Raw genomic sequence first — 15,114 nt, 5'->3', positions numbered from 1 at the left:
TCACAGTTTTCCTGGGGTGGGAGTGGGGAACAGGGGGAAACTTCATACAGATGACCATTGAAAAATTCACAATTCATTAAAAGGACTTCTGCTTTAACCAATATATTCTATGAGCATTGCTAACAAAGGAAAAATTAGATTCACATTTTCTTTTTTTCCGTGGGAGTATAGCCAAAATTCTATAGAAAAGTGAAGCTGAAGTAAGGCTCCCAGACAGCTCTCAAACTGGACTCAACCTCTGTGTAACTTCACAGTGGCTGAACTAGAGCTTTCAACAAGGAGATTTTAGATGGATAAACTTGGAAATCTCCTTTATAAAATTCAACCTGCCAAACAGAAATTGGAGGTAGAGCCGATCTCGGACTGAGTTTCAGGTGAGCAAAATAATACATTATTTTTCTAGGGGCAGAGTGCAATAGGAATTTATGCAATGGGCAGGCAAGATTCTAAGAATGAGAAATTGTATTTCCTAAATCTCTCTAGAGACTACTGCAGACACATGTGGCTTGAAGAAGTCCTTCCATGTGTCTTCTGATTCTCAGGAAAACAGATTTTTAAGTTACAGCAAGAGAGGTGACATTTTATTTATCTCCATAAGAGACTCTCTTGGAAGTTTATTTTATGGTTTCTTTCTTAGACTCATTCCGAAGAGGTTTTTCTTAGTCCAGGACTCATATCTCTTATAAAAGGTGGAGAGAAGGTGGACTAGGGCTTGGGAAATGTGTGAGAGTGTAATTTAAAGTTCTTCCTTTTATCAGCAGAGTTCTGTCTATATCCTTCTAAAGTTACAGAGCCCAAACTGAAGAATGATTTTCAGGTAGTCTGGGGGATGTGAGATATACTGTCCCCTACTTCAAAATTGCTTTACTTCTGCTTGTGCACCTTACCACCATGTGTGTGCTTATTAGTTGCTAGCTAATATTTTTAGTAACAGAAAATGCCTGGCAAGTACAAAATCAGCTCTCAGCCTACAAGTCATCATTAATACATCAAACCACTTTTTCTCTCTGAGCTCACAAGCCTGAATCGAGCAGCTATTACGATTCAGTCAGCACTGTCATAGTAGATAAAATCTGATCACCTGAGCCCTAGATTTCAATCAGCCACCATACTCCTGGCGGGGAGTGGAAGACTAAAGATTTCAATGCAAGATGGACTTCAGAATGTAGAGAAAAACCTCGAGTTATCTTTCTGTTACCTAAAACTTTCCAAGCATTAGTTCCCTCAGGTAATAATGTGTTGATATACATGTTCTCAGACATCTTTACAGTCTACAATTGTACAAAAAGGCTAAGACATTGGGTCAAGACAGTATCATTTTTTGTGGATAAAGATTACGGTGACAACTGTGCAGTCCAACAGAATTCTCTGTGATGAATAAAATATTCTGTGCTGTGATATGGTAGCCACTAGCTACTGTGTCTCTTGAGCCCTTGAAATGTGGCTTGTGTAACTGAGGAGCTGAATTTTTATGGATGGACCTAGAGATTATCATACTAAGTGAAGTAACTCAGAAAGAGAAAGACAAATACCATACGATATCACTTATATGTGGAATCTAAAATATGATACAAATGAACTTATTTACAAAACAGAAATAGACTTACAGACATAGAGAACAAACTTAGGGTTACCAAAGTGGAAAGGCAGGGGATAAATTAGGAATTTGGGATTAACTGATACACACTGCTATATATAAAATAAACAATAAGGACCTACTGTATAGCACAGAGAACTATATTCAGTATCTTATAATAACCTGTAATGGAAAAGAATCTGAAAAAGAATATACATATATACATAACTGAATCACTTTGCTGGACATCTGAAACATTATAAATCAATTATACTTCAAATAAAAAAAGAATTTAAATTTATTTATTTAATTTATTGTATTTTATTTTATTCATTTTATTTTGGGCTGCTTTGGGTCTTCGTTGCTGCATACGGGCTTTCTCTAGTTGTGGCAAGCGGGGGCTACTCTTCGTTGCAGTGTATGGGCTTCTCATTGCAGTGGCTTCTCTTGTTGTGGAGCACAGGTTCGCGGGCTTTAGAGAAGCAGGCTCAGTAGTTGTGGCTCACGGGCCCAGTTGCTCCACGGCATGTGGGATTTTCCTGGACCAGGGCTCGAACCCATGTCCCCTGCATTGGCAGGCAGATTCTTAACCACTGCGCCACCAGGGAGGCCCCCCCCAAAAGAGTTTAAATTTAAATAACCACATATCTCTACTGGCTACAGTATTGGACAGGGGAATTCTGTAGAATACTTTCATGGAAGGTATCTATCCTATAGGATGATTGAGAATGTTCTGATTAAAGTGCATGTTTGCTTCTCTGTGATAAGCCTTTATTTTTTTAAATGGATGCTATAAAAAATAATTATAAAACCTCGAATTGTTGCATGCTTTGGAAGTGTGTAGAAATGGGTGATGTAATTTTTTTAAATTATGAAATATAAAAAATGTGGGCTGATCCCTAATAAGTTATTTATGTGAACTCCAAAAAAAATAATAGAGACATGATATTTCTCTAAGTATTCTTTTCATTATAAAATTATATGCAGCTCTTTTTCTGCCCGCTCCCCCCTCCCCCAGAGCACTGCTCCGGCTGCACCTCCCTAGCTCTGAGCTCTGGGCTCCTACTAAGCTAGTGCCACCGTTGTCTCCCTGCAGTCGCCATCATGATCATCTACCGGGACCTCATCAGCCATGATGAGTTGTTCTCCGACATCTACAAGATCCGGGAGGTCGCGGATGGGCTGTGTCCGTAGGTGGAGGGGAAGATGGTCAGTAGAACAGAGGGTAACACTGATGACTCGCTCATTGGTGGAAATGCATCCGCTGAAGGCCCCGAGGGCTAAGGTACCGAAAGCACAGTAACCACCAGTGTGGATATTGTCATGAACCATCACTTGCAGGAAACCAGCTTCACAAAAGAAACCAACAAGAAGTACAACAAAGATTACATGAAGTCAATCAAAGGGAAGCTTGAAGAACAGAGACCAGAAAGAGTAAAACCTTTTATGACAGGGGCTGCAGAACAAATCAAGCACATCCTTGCTAATTTCAAAAACGATCAGTTCTTTATTGGTGAAAACATGAATCCAGATGGCATGGCTGCTCTGCTGGACTACCGTGAGGATAGTATGATGCCATATATGGCTTTATTTAAGGATGGTCTAGAAATGGAAAAATGTTAACAAATTTGGCTGTTTGGATCCCTTGCTCGTCATGACTGGCTGGCTGCTGCTTTTCATCTACGCAACACCAGGACTTAGACAAATGGGACTGATGGCATCTTGAGCTCTTCGTTTTGATGTTGGTTTATTTGGAGTGGAGGCATTGTTTTTGAGAAAAAAAAAAAAACATGTTATGTAGGTTGTCTAAAAATAAAATGCATTTAAACTCAGAAATTAAAAGTATATGCAGAGTCTCTTTATGGAACTGTGAAATCCTACTATTTGTTATCAGAAACTCTGTCTTCTGTTGCTTTGTTCTTACATCATCTGGTACGTGGTAAGCATTCAACTTTTTTTTTTTTTTTAATTTTAGAATGAATAAGGTTTATTAGGTTCTATCACCCACAGGAGGTATGTCCCAAATCTGCTAATGAGCAGAGCTGAACAGAAAAGGAAAGAAGAGTTATTTAACAAGTCATCATTTTCTTGCTGCAAGATTGCCCTTGGCTAATCAGCTCACTGCAGGAATTCAATAAATAATAAATACATAAATAAATAAATACACAAACTTTGACCAGCAGTATTTGTTTCACATATATACAATTCTTTCTTCAAAAGTAACATCAAGTTGTAACCAGTTAATTTGTACTTTGTTATTAGGTTGTCTCTGTGCTGTGCTTGTGAGTAGAGATATCCCAAGTGATTCTACATTTTAACTTAAAATGAACTAGGTCTATGTGTTGCCTTTGCATTGGGTTCTTAGTTTTCAATAGGTGTTGCTGAAAAATAGTTAATGCCAGATGATGAAATGGAATGTAGTTTTTTACATCAAGAAGAATGGTTCTGCAGTTAATTTTCCTGAGAGGTTAACTTTCAATTAAAAAATAGTTAGCATGAGTCTTAGACTGTACATCTTGTGTTCTGGACAGTCCTGGAACCCTCCAGTACCAAGGCAGGAATTCAGTTTTCTATCTAACAGCAAAGGGATTATAAAAAGTTCTCAGAGTAGGTGCTGGATATTCTCATAAGCCTCCAGCTCACTATTGATTGAGACTGTCAAGGCTTGCAAGTCAACTCAGAATGATTGACTCTTGTTCTTGATTATTGAGCAATGTATAGATTCTTGGCATCCTCTAATAAGAAACATCAGGAACTCGTTTGTTTATATCATCTTTACAGCCGGACCTAAAATCCCAGACATTTGGCATCCAGTTAAAAAATATTCCTATATGGTTTGCATATGATGTCACCAAGACAGTGTGGTGACAGAAATCTAAAATAATATGTGTCTTTCAAAAAAGTTGTATTTAAGGCAAATAATTCTTGTTGACTATAGATGAGTAGCTTGAATTTCTTAGGAAGTTCCTCTACCTGCCAAATTGTCCACCTGGTATCAGATACAAAACAATATGAAATGTCAAATGGTAAAATAGGTGCCTTTTTAAAATCAGTTTGTTGATGTGGGTTAGGGAGATCCTACACTATGGAAACTTTCCAAGGAACTTGCATAATATAATTGGGCACTTCTAATGACAGATGGCTCAGAGCCTTAGTATTTTAAATTGCTTTTACTGCCTGGTAAAGGTGTCCTAGATAATGAGGGTGATTTCAGTATTGTGTAGCGGTGATGTAATTTAGGGTACAGATTCACAATGGGACAAAAATCCTAACACAGGTGTGTGGTCAGTTCAAATAAAAAATCATGGACCTTAATATGGTCATGGAGCTTCTTGTCTCTAACTTAAAGTCAAGGATTCCTTAACTTTTGCTTTCCTCCACGTTTGAAATGATACTGTTAAGTGGTTGGTGTCCCTGTGCTATCTGGCACCTAACAGAAAACATAGATCCATTACCATATGGGGAAATGCCAGTAGAACAAAGCAGTGGTTTCATTTCATCATAACTTGCTGACACGTATAGAAGTAAAGATATGGCTGACCTTATGGAAAGTGTCTTCATATTTGGTGAGTTCAGTATTGGGGAATGTCTACTCCACATCATGGGGAAAAGAGTTACTCTTGTGTGTGCAGAATAAGGTCTACAGATATGAAGTAAGCATCTTTATATTTGTTATTTCGGTTTGTGATTGTATTCGTTTTCTATTGCTATAAAAATGACCACAAATTCAGTGATTTACACAACACCCATTTTCTGTTTGTTTTCTCATGGTTTCTGTGGGTCAGAAGTTTAAATAGTTTGGCTCATCTAGTTTCTCTACTTGAGATTTTACATGACTGAAATCAAGGGACGGCAGAGCTGCGTTCCTTTCTTGAGGCTCTGGGGAAGACTCTGTGTCCGAACTCGCTCAGGTGGTCGGCAGAATTCAGTTCATTGTGGTCATAGGACAGCCTTAGCATTTGAGGGTTCCTTTGCTCTGTCAGCCAGGGGCTTAGTTCCTAGAAACCTCTTTGCCACCCTTGCATGTGGCTGCCCTACATCTCAGAACCAGCAATGGGGTGTCATATCCTTCTCACACATGGAATCTCTGACCTTCCTTTCTACAGGATCTCTGGCTCTACCCAGGGAACATTCTTGGCTTTTAGGGCTCATGTGGGATTATTTTGTTATTCCTTTTCTAGCATATTCTGTAGAAAAATTTACTTAATCTCTCTTGTTTTTAAGAAATAATTTAAAGTTTATAAATTCTCCTCTGAGAACCACATTGCCCTTATCCCACTGGCCCTGAAATATAGGATATTTTTCTTATTATTAAATATTTTGCAATTTCCATTTTGTTTTCCTGCTTAACTCATTAATTATTTACATGTGGGAAAAAAACAAAAACAAAAAACCAACCAAACAAAAAACCTTCCCATATATACTGAGTTGGGAAGAAAGGGTGACTTCTAGTTTCACTATATGTGAATGTGGCCATTTTGGTGCTAACAGGGTAGAATTTGCTGAGACTTCCGTTATGTCTAGAACAGTCTTTGCAAATGGTCTTTGTGTGTTTGAAAAGAATGTACATTCCCTGGTTTTGGATGCAAAGTTCTATATAAATCTGTTACATCAGACTTGTTCATTATATTGTTCAAATCTTCCACATCCTTGCTTTTTTTTTTGTGTACTTGATCTGTCAGTATATGAGAGACATGTACTATGATTGTAGGTTTGTCTGTTTCTCTTTATGTTTCTATCAGATTTTGCTTTGTACATATTTTAAGCTTTATTCAGGTTCATTCAAGTTCAAAACTTTACATCTCATTAATAGACTTTTTCCATTTATTTATATATGAAATGTCTTTCTGTGTTTCCTGGATTCTATTTTGACAGATGTAATATCATTATATCTTCTTATATCTTCTTTCTTTTTTGCTAGTATTTGACTGGTTTGTACTTTTTTCATTTCCTTATTTTCAACCTCTCTAATTCCTCTTGTTTCAGCTGCATGTATTTGGTAAACAGCCTATATTTGCATGTTGTTTTATTCATTCTGAGATTTTCTATCTTTTGGTAAGTTATTCATATTTACTATGGTTATTAAGATCTTTAGGCTTATGTCTAGTTTCTTTTTCCATGTGTTTTCTGTTTACCTTACTTTCTCATTGTTTCATTTATTTTTCTCCTCTTGCCTTCTGTTGAATTGTTCAAGAATTCTTTGCTCTGTTTTTTCCTCTATTGGTTTAAAGCTATACTTTTAATTTTTATCCTTGTTATTATCTTTGCATTTTTATCACACATAAATAAGCTTATTAGAGTTTCCTAATAAAGTCTCATGTTATTCAGTTAAGTTCTCATTCCCTCAAAGAAGATAGATATGTTAGAATATTTTTTATTCTGGGGTTCTACTCAGTAACCCTCCTTCCCCCAACCCAACTAACCCATGCTATCATCTGGAATTTCAATTTCAGTTATCAAAGTTTATTATACTATTTATTCAGCTATTACTTATAGATTTTACTGCTTATAAGTTGCTTCTCATTGCATTTTTATCTAAATTCTTCTTTGTGTTTTACTTTTTTTCTTGTTAGAATATATCCTTATATTCTTTATAAACTTATAAAGTTTACTTCTGTGTGGGAGAGTCTATAGGTAGTAAAATTTGAGAGCTTAAACATATGAAAATATCTTTCTTAAATGTTTACTCTTGAATAGTATACTTTTACTTTTGAAATTTTATTGTGTATTGAATTCCAGGTTCAAAGTTATTTTCTCTCAGGATTTAGAAATGTTTTTCCACTGCTTTCTTACATTCAGTGGTACTGATAAGGAATCTGATGTCATTCTGAAGTATTATTTTTGAAGTTGATCTTTCTTTCCTCTTTGAGAGAGTTCCCAATTTTTCTCTTTATCATTATGTTTGTGCTTATGGTATTTGCAGTGAGGTTTTATATTTATTCTCCTTCCTGTCACTTAGTGAGTAGTGTCAACCTAAAGGCTTGTGTATTTTTTTCCCAATTCTGGGAAATAATTGGCCATTGTCTTTTCTACTATTGCCCCTCTTTCATTCTTTCCATTATTTGCTTCTAGAAATATTTTTAGAGGGATATCAAATTTGGGGTATCTATTCCAAATGTTTTAAATTTTCTTATGGCTTTTCATCTTTTTGTGCTACATTTGAAATAATTCTTCAGTTCAGTCATTCTAGTGACTGATTTACTCTTCAGCTATTAAGACCATGTACTGAGGTTTTATTTTAAGGATTTGGGTACACAAAATTGGGTTAGTTTGAATCCTTGGTTCATGGCACATTAACATTATTGCTCTAGCCAGTATCATTTTTAATTTAATTTATTTATCATTTATTTAGTTTTAAATACAGTAGACATCCACGAATATGCCACCAAAGTCAATAACTGCAACATATCCATTAACTTCATATGTCTATATGCTCCTCTCTTATCTGTGTCTGTTTCTTCAACCCAACTGTTCTCAATTTTGTGTTTATTTTTCAGTTGCTTTTAAAAAATTTTATCATACACAGAGATATATCCATTTTCGCACTAATCAAAGAACCATTTCTAAAAATGTCCATCATTACCCTCAGTGATTTGAGATGCCACCTTTATCGTATACTAAATTTCCGTACATATTTGGGTTTATTTCTGGACTTTCTATATTATATTCCACTGATTTATTTGCCTATTTATGTGCCAGCCCCATACTGTTTTAGTTACAGAGTCTTTATAGTATGTTTTATTATCTGGTAGGGCTAATCCTTTCTCATAGTTTTTCTTTTTCATTGTTTCCCTGGCTGTTCTTGCATTTCTCTTCCATGTGAGCTTTAGTATCAACTTGTCTAACTCCTTATAATCTGTCTTTGTTATCTTTATCGAGACTGTGTTGAATTTATAAATTAATTTAGGGAGAACTGATATCTTCACAATGTTGAGTCATCATATCCAAGAAAAGGGAGTGTCTATTCATTTTTTAAAACCAACTTTTGTGTCTTTCAGGAATGATTTAAATTTGTCATCATATAGATTTTGCACATTTCTTGTTAAATTTAATCCTAAATATTTAATCTCCTCTGTTGCAATTCTCTCTACTATATGTCCTCTAACTATTTATTGTTTGTGTACATGAAGGCTACTGATTTGATATTCTTATATGTTATTGAATTCTTTTACAGTTTATGTTAGTTTTATCATTGATTCTCTGAGAGTTTACAGGTATAATATCTGCAAATAGAGATAGTTCTTCTTCCTAATCTTATGCCACTAATTGCTTTCTCTTGGCTAATCATGTTGATTAATACTAGTCTAGTACAATGTTGACGAGTACTGGAGATAGAATTGTTGCCTTGCTCCCAATCTGGTTGTTTTCCTATTAAATAAGATTCTGGCTTCCAGACTTAAGTATTTCTATGTCTATCTGTATTTCTATCTTTATCTCTATCTATAGATTGATAGAGATGTTATTACGTTATGAAAGTACCTCTCAGTTCCTATTTTCTTGAGTATTTTAATAATGAATGGTTGTTAAATTTGGTCAAATGTTTTGTCAGCATCTATGGAGATAAGCATATTTTCCTCCTTATATTTATTGATAAGATAAATGATATTAATCTATTTTAAAATATTGAACCAACTTATATTCCAAAAACAAAAACTTAGCATGCATATTATTTGCTTAAAGTGATGTTGGAGTCTATGTGTTAATATTTTGTTTTAGTATATTTGTACTGATATTCATTAGTGATATTGGTCTTTGGTTTTCTTCTTTGCACAGTCTTTATCTGGTCTATCAGTTGTATCATATTTACTTAAAAAAAAGAACTTGAAATTTTTCCTTCCTTTGCAGTACTCTTGAATAATTCCTACAGCATTGGGATTATCTGGTGTTTGAAGATTTTTTGGAGTACCATTGTGTCTAGGTCTGGTGCTTTTCAGTACAGTAGTTACTTCTAATTTTCTCTATTTCTTCTATGGAAAGTATCTGTATGAGGTTGTATTTGTTTGTTTTCCCTTGGTCTGCCTTTGTTCATCTCAAAGCCTTGAAGCTGGAGGCAGTGGAGAGGGTTAGTGGAGAGGTAGTATGAGAGATTGAACACTGGGATTTCGTGAGTTTTCTTTTTATACCTTCAATTATTTTACAATTTCAGCATTCTCTGCCTTCAAGTAATCGCGTGATGGTTAATTTAATATGTCAAATTGACTGGACCACAGGGTACCCAAATATTTGGTAAGCACTCTTCTGGGAATTCCTGTGGACATATTTTTGCATGAGATTAACATGTAAATCCATAGACTGAGTAAAGCAGATTGTTTTCTCTAGTGTGGGTGGGCCTTATGCAATCAGTTGAAGGCCTGAATAGAACAAAGCTGACCCTCCCCTGAATAACAGAAAATTCTTTTCTGCCTGATCGTATTCCAACTAGGACATCAGCTTTTTCTCCCCCCTGCCTGAAAGGCAATCCAGTGACAAAGAGTTCAGCTGAACTGTGTTCTAGTGTTCCATGGAAAGTAGAATTTATGAGTGATGAAATTAGATATTTAGCAGAGATTTCTAAGCAAAATGTTGAAGGTGGGAACTGGATCCTTCCAACTGCATATAGTAAAAAGTGAGAGGAGTGAGATAAATTGATAGGCAAAAAGGAACCATAATTTGAAGATTTGGAAAATTCTTAGCTTATCCATATTGCAAAACATGAGAAAGCTTGTTCTGAAGACTAAGGGTGTGGCTGAACAATCATTTGATAAGGGGACTAAGATGGGTGTGAACCATGAATTTAATCAGCTATCTCAGAAGAAGCCAGGAATAGAGATGAGATTATATCAACAGAAACACTGCCAACTTGTTACTAAAAGGGACAGAAAAAAATAGGACATAATAAAAGATGGCTGTCAGACTTCTTAGATTGTGTAGGAGCAGACAGTAAAGCTATCCTGCTGCAAACATGCTTCATCCTTCAAGAAAAAGGAAGAATGACCCCAAAGGTGATTCAGAGATCAACAGAGCTGACACTACCACCACAGACCCAAGGGGCAGGGCTAGTTCCTCCTCTGTTCCAAAGGTGGGCTCTTCATTTTCAGGGGTTAGGATGCCACTGCCCTGTGCCTCAGGGGAGGGGCTGCCCTCACAGAGCCTTGGGGTGGGGGTGATATTGTTATCCCAGTGAATCTTACCCCAGCCTTAAGATCTGATGAAAATCTGCCTTGCTGGGTTTTGTTTCTTCTTCCCAATTTCTCCCCTTTGGAATAAGAATGTTCCACCATTGTATTTTGGAAACATATAACTTGTCTGGCTTCACAGGTTCACAGCTGGAGAGGAATTTTATCTCGGGATGAATCATACCTTGAGTCTCACCCACATCTGATTTATGTGATATTTAGATGATACTTTGAACTTTAGACTTCAGAATTGATGCTAAAATGAATGAAAATGTTTGGGGCTGTTAGGATGGAATGAATGTATTTTGCATGTGAGAAGGGCATGAATTTTGTGGGACTGGGGTACAATGTTATGGACTGAATATAGATGTCCTTCCAAATTCATATATGAAGCCCTAACCCCCAGGGTGGCTGTAATTGAAGTAGGGAAGCACTTAAGGTTAAATAAGGTAATACTGGATACTAATGGGATTAGTATCCTTAGAAGAAGCGATGCCAGAGCGCTCTCTCCCTCCCTCTCTCTCGCTCTCTCTCTCTCTCTCTCTCTCTCTCTCTCCCTCTCTCCCTCCCTCTCCATGTGTGCTCAGAGGAAAGCACATGTGAGGACAAAGCAGCTGTCTGCAAACCAGAAAGAGAGCTCTCACCCAAAAATGAACCCCACCAAACCTTGTTCTGGGACTTGCAGCCTCTAAAATTGTGAGAAATAATTTCTGTTGTTTAAACCATCCAGTCAGCGGTATTTTATTATGGCAGCCTTGGCAGACTGATATAAATAGCAAGGGCACAGTTTTGTGTAGAATTTTCCTATAGCTAGTTTCCGTAACTGTGGTTGTTTCATTATATTTTGGCGAGGGGGTGGGATTTGGGGAGGATGATTGTCTTTAGCTATGGAAAAACTGACATTTATTAAATCCAATATGACTGATATTTTTAAAAAAATTCTGAATATAGCCCATTTGGTTATTCTGATTCTTAAAATATTTGGACTTTTTCAATTACTTTCTACTTGTATCATTTTTCTTTCATCTTACCATTTTTGGATTTAACATATTTGGTCTTTCTTTCTTCCTCAATTTTTTTCTCTTCTTCAAATTTATATACTGTACTTTTAATCTCTTTTTGATTACCATTGAAATTTTATCATGCACATTTAACATAACAAAATCTAAATATCTTAATCTTTATCCTAAACAAGCTATGATCTTGTCTTTTCTCTCTGGGTGTTCAAGATATTTTCTTTATCCCGAAATCTTCCAGTTTTACTAAGATATGCCTTAGGGAATTTCTTTTGATATATCTCATTTGGGACAAGTTGTCCTTACTACATCTATGGATCTATGATTTTTATCTTTTCTGAGAGATAAAATATTGCCTTTCCTCCGTTCCCTTCACATTGTCTATGTGGGGCTGCAAGTAGACTTATATTGGTCTTTATCATTTTATGTTCCAATGTCTCTTAACTTCTTTTTTGTATTTTCTCTTCTCCTTACTCCTTTTTGCTGTATTCCAGACAAAATCTTTGGATATACCTCTCAGTTAACCAGTTCTCTCTTTATTGCATAAAACTGATCTTTAAGTCATCCACAGAATTTTTGATTTCTACAAATACATTTTTTCATTTCTAGGAGGTTTTTTTTCTAGTATTTTTTCTATTGCCAATAATTTCTTGCTGAATACTCAGCTTTATATAAAATATTTACTTTTTAAATCATTTCATGAAGCCATGAAATACATCCAACCAGTTAAACATCTGCAGTTTTTGTGAGTCTAAATCTGTTATTTCTTGTTTATGCTTACAGATGCTAATAGCAGTGATTTTGGTAATTTTCTTTGTGAGTTGATTACTTGATCTTAATTGGGGTGAGTCCTTCAGGACTAACATATTTATTAAATCCAATGTGACTTCTTTTTCCTTAAACCTTTGAGTTTAGTACATTTGGTTATCTTGACTGTTGTTATTATGAACTATTTCTATTAGTTTCTACTTGCCCCATTTCTCTTTTCTCTTACCATCTTTGGATTGAATATATTTGATCTTTTTTTCATCCTCCTTTTTTTTCTCTCATTCAAAATTATACATTCTACCTTTAATCACTTTTATTGGTTAGCACTGGACCTTTCCATGTATATTAAACATAACAAAATCAAAAGCTAAACAATACCTTCATCTACATCCTAAACATTACAGGGACTTTAGCACACTTTACCTCTGATTGCCTTCCCTCAGACTTACATACCACAGGGTTCCATCATATTAGTTCCTCTCTGGTTTACCAACGCCAAGTCTCTTCTGCTCTAGCACATTTCTTCAACTCTGTGGCCTCTGCTCCTGGCTACCCTGGCCTAAATTCCTATGTGTTCCTACCCTGACTCCTCAGATGTTAGCCTCAGAAACCCCAGCCCCTGTATGCCAGGCTACGCTCATGTTTATTTCTCTGTGGGCTGTCTTGGAAAATGCTCCTACCTTGTGTAAGACCAACGATACCTCCAAGTGTAAGTTTCTTCCAGGGCCTAGTTATTGTGAGAAGGTGAATCCCCCAGAGCAATGACCGTTTGTGATACATTGATTGTGAACCTTTAATTTTTTTATTTCAATCATTATTTCTCTCATATCTAAGATATCTAATTGGTTTTTCTAAATAAGAACCTGTTCTTGTTTCATAACCACTACTCTTGTTTAGTAACCTACTGTTCATTTTTCACAAGTGCAGTTACCTAATTTATTCTTTTACTTAAAAATTAATTGTTCAGTTTTTGCTGTATATGTATAAGAAATTCTTCTAGGTGCTGGAGAATATAGTGGTAAATAAAACAAGTTCTCTGCCTTCATGAAGCCAGTATTGTAGTGAAAGAAAATAATGGCTAGCTAGCATTCATAGAGTGCTTCATATGTGTCAGGCATTAGTCAATAGCATATTTTCCATATTCTGTAAAAAACAAATAACTACTATCTTCCTGGGTACTAAATATACATATTAAAAATATTTTCAGATTTCTTTATTATTTCTATTCTTCAAAGTTTAAACTCTTCCATAAGTGTATCCTGTTTTCCCTTCTTCACACGTTAGATTTCCAGATGCTTGGTGTCTTGCTGCTGTGTTTTCATTTTCTAGGAATGACTTCTTCTTTGCCCATCATGGATTCTAAATGACTGCCTTAGGAGACCACCTTGTAGCAGCATTAACACAAATCTTGAGAACTTAAAGTGCAAATTTTACATGACCCTTGGAGTATAAACAACTAGATGGTATGTCTGACAAAATCTTCCCTGCAAATGAGCACATACACACAAACACACACACACACACACACGTACACATATATATCTAGATATATGCATTTATAGCAGTATAGTCTTTTGAAAGCATTGGCCTCTTTTTACCACTGTAGCTTCCTGTTTGTTTCCCATTTTGAGATATGTCTTTCTAATCTACAGAGATACTCTTCTTTGGTTTCCAAGCATAAATATGTGTTTAATCATTTTTCTTTAGCTCTTTTCTATCATTTCTATGAGTTTTATGAAAAAGAAGGTTTCATTCTATGCTTAATCCACCCTCTTAAATAAAAAGTCCAATTTAGATTTCATATGTCAATTTAGAACCCCTGTTAAAAAGTTTACCTCTGTGTTATCAATAGTTGGTCTTTTTTCATTGGTTTTGTTTTATTAGACATGTCTTCCATCTTTTGGCATGCAGTAACATTGTCTCATTTGCTAAGCCTTTCCTTGGGTTGTTGTAAATAATAAAGTGCAGTTCAGGAAGTAAAGCTATTGAAAGTCTTCATGATTAATTTTACATTCGGAGAGGAATTATAGCTGAGAACATTTCAAGATTGCTGTGCCCGAAGTGAGGTGTCACAACTTTGCAGTATAAACATCATTGTCTTTGCTTGAGTTTTGACTCTGCTTGTGTTATTTAAACCCTTGAACATTGATACTGGTGTCATTGTAAAATGGACATTATATTATCCCATGTATTCCTCACTTTTAGTCTTCGATGAATGAGAAGTGGTAAAATAATTTCATTACAGCTACCATTTGAGTTTTATTAAATGCCAGAAGTATGGAGCTTTCCTATTCAGGGCCTCTATACCAATTATTTCATGATAGAATGCTATCCGCTCAGCATGGGATATCTCTGAAGTAGGATGAATACCGTCAAATTCTTCAATGGATCCTAAACGCGTTTTCACTTCCCTCACGTAGATAACGAAAAATGTACAGATCCCTGTAGAGAGCACCACTTGTTATTTTCTGTTCCTTCTTTACCTGAAGATGCCTTTCTGTGAATTTATACTCTGAATAGCAACCTCCAATTCACTAAGTAGCCACCTCATAGTTGCACAGTATTCCAACTGTGCAAGCAACAGCTGTGAACGAGAGAA

At 35.7% G+C, this 15,114-nt stretch overlaps 1 pseudogene across 1 annotated transcript; it reads left to right on the top strand.

Moving 5' to 3' along the window:
- Positions 1-2,116: 2,116 nt before the first annotated feature.
- Positions 2,117-3,404, top strand: LOC309638839 (translationally-controlled tumor protein pseudogene; annotated as a pseudogene). The gene has a single exon. The product of its transcript is annotated as a translationally-controlled tumor protein pseudogene (transcript).
- The last annotated feature ends 11,710 nt before the right edge of the window (positions 3,405-15,114 follow it).

This window comes from Balaenoptera physalus (genome assembly GCF_965194825.1).
Source record: "Balaenoptera physalus genome assembly, chromosome: 11".
Classification (NCBI taxonomy): domain Eukaryota; kingdom Metazoa; phylum Chordata; class Mammalia; order Artiodactyla; family Balaenopteridae; genus Balaenoptera; species Balaenoptera physalus.
The sequence above is the reverse complement of the archived record's forward strand: the minus strand, read 5'-3'. Positions and strand labels throughout refer to the sequence as shown.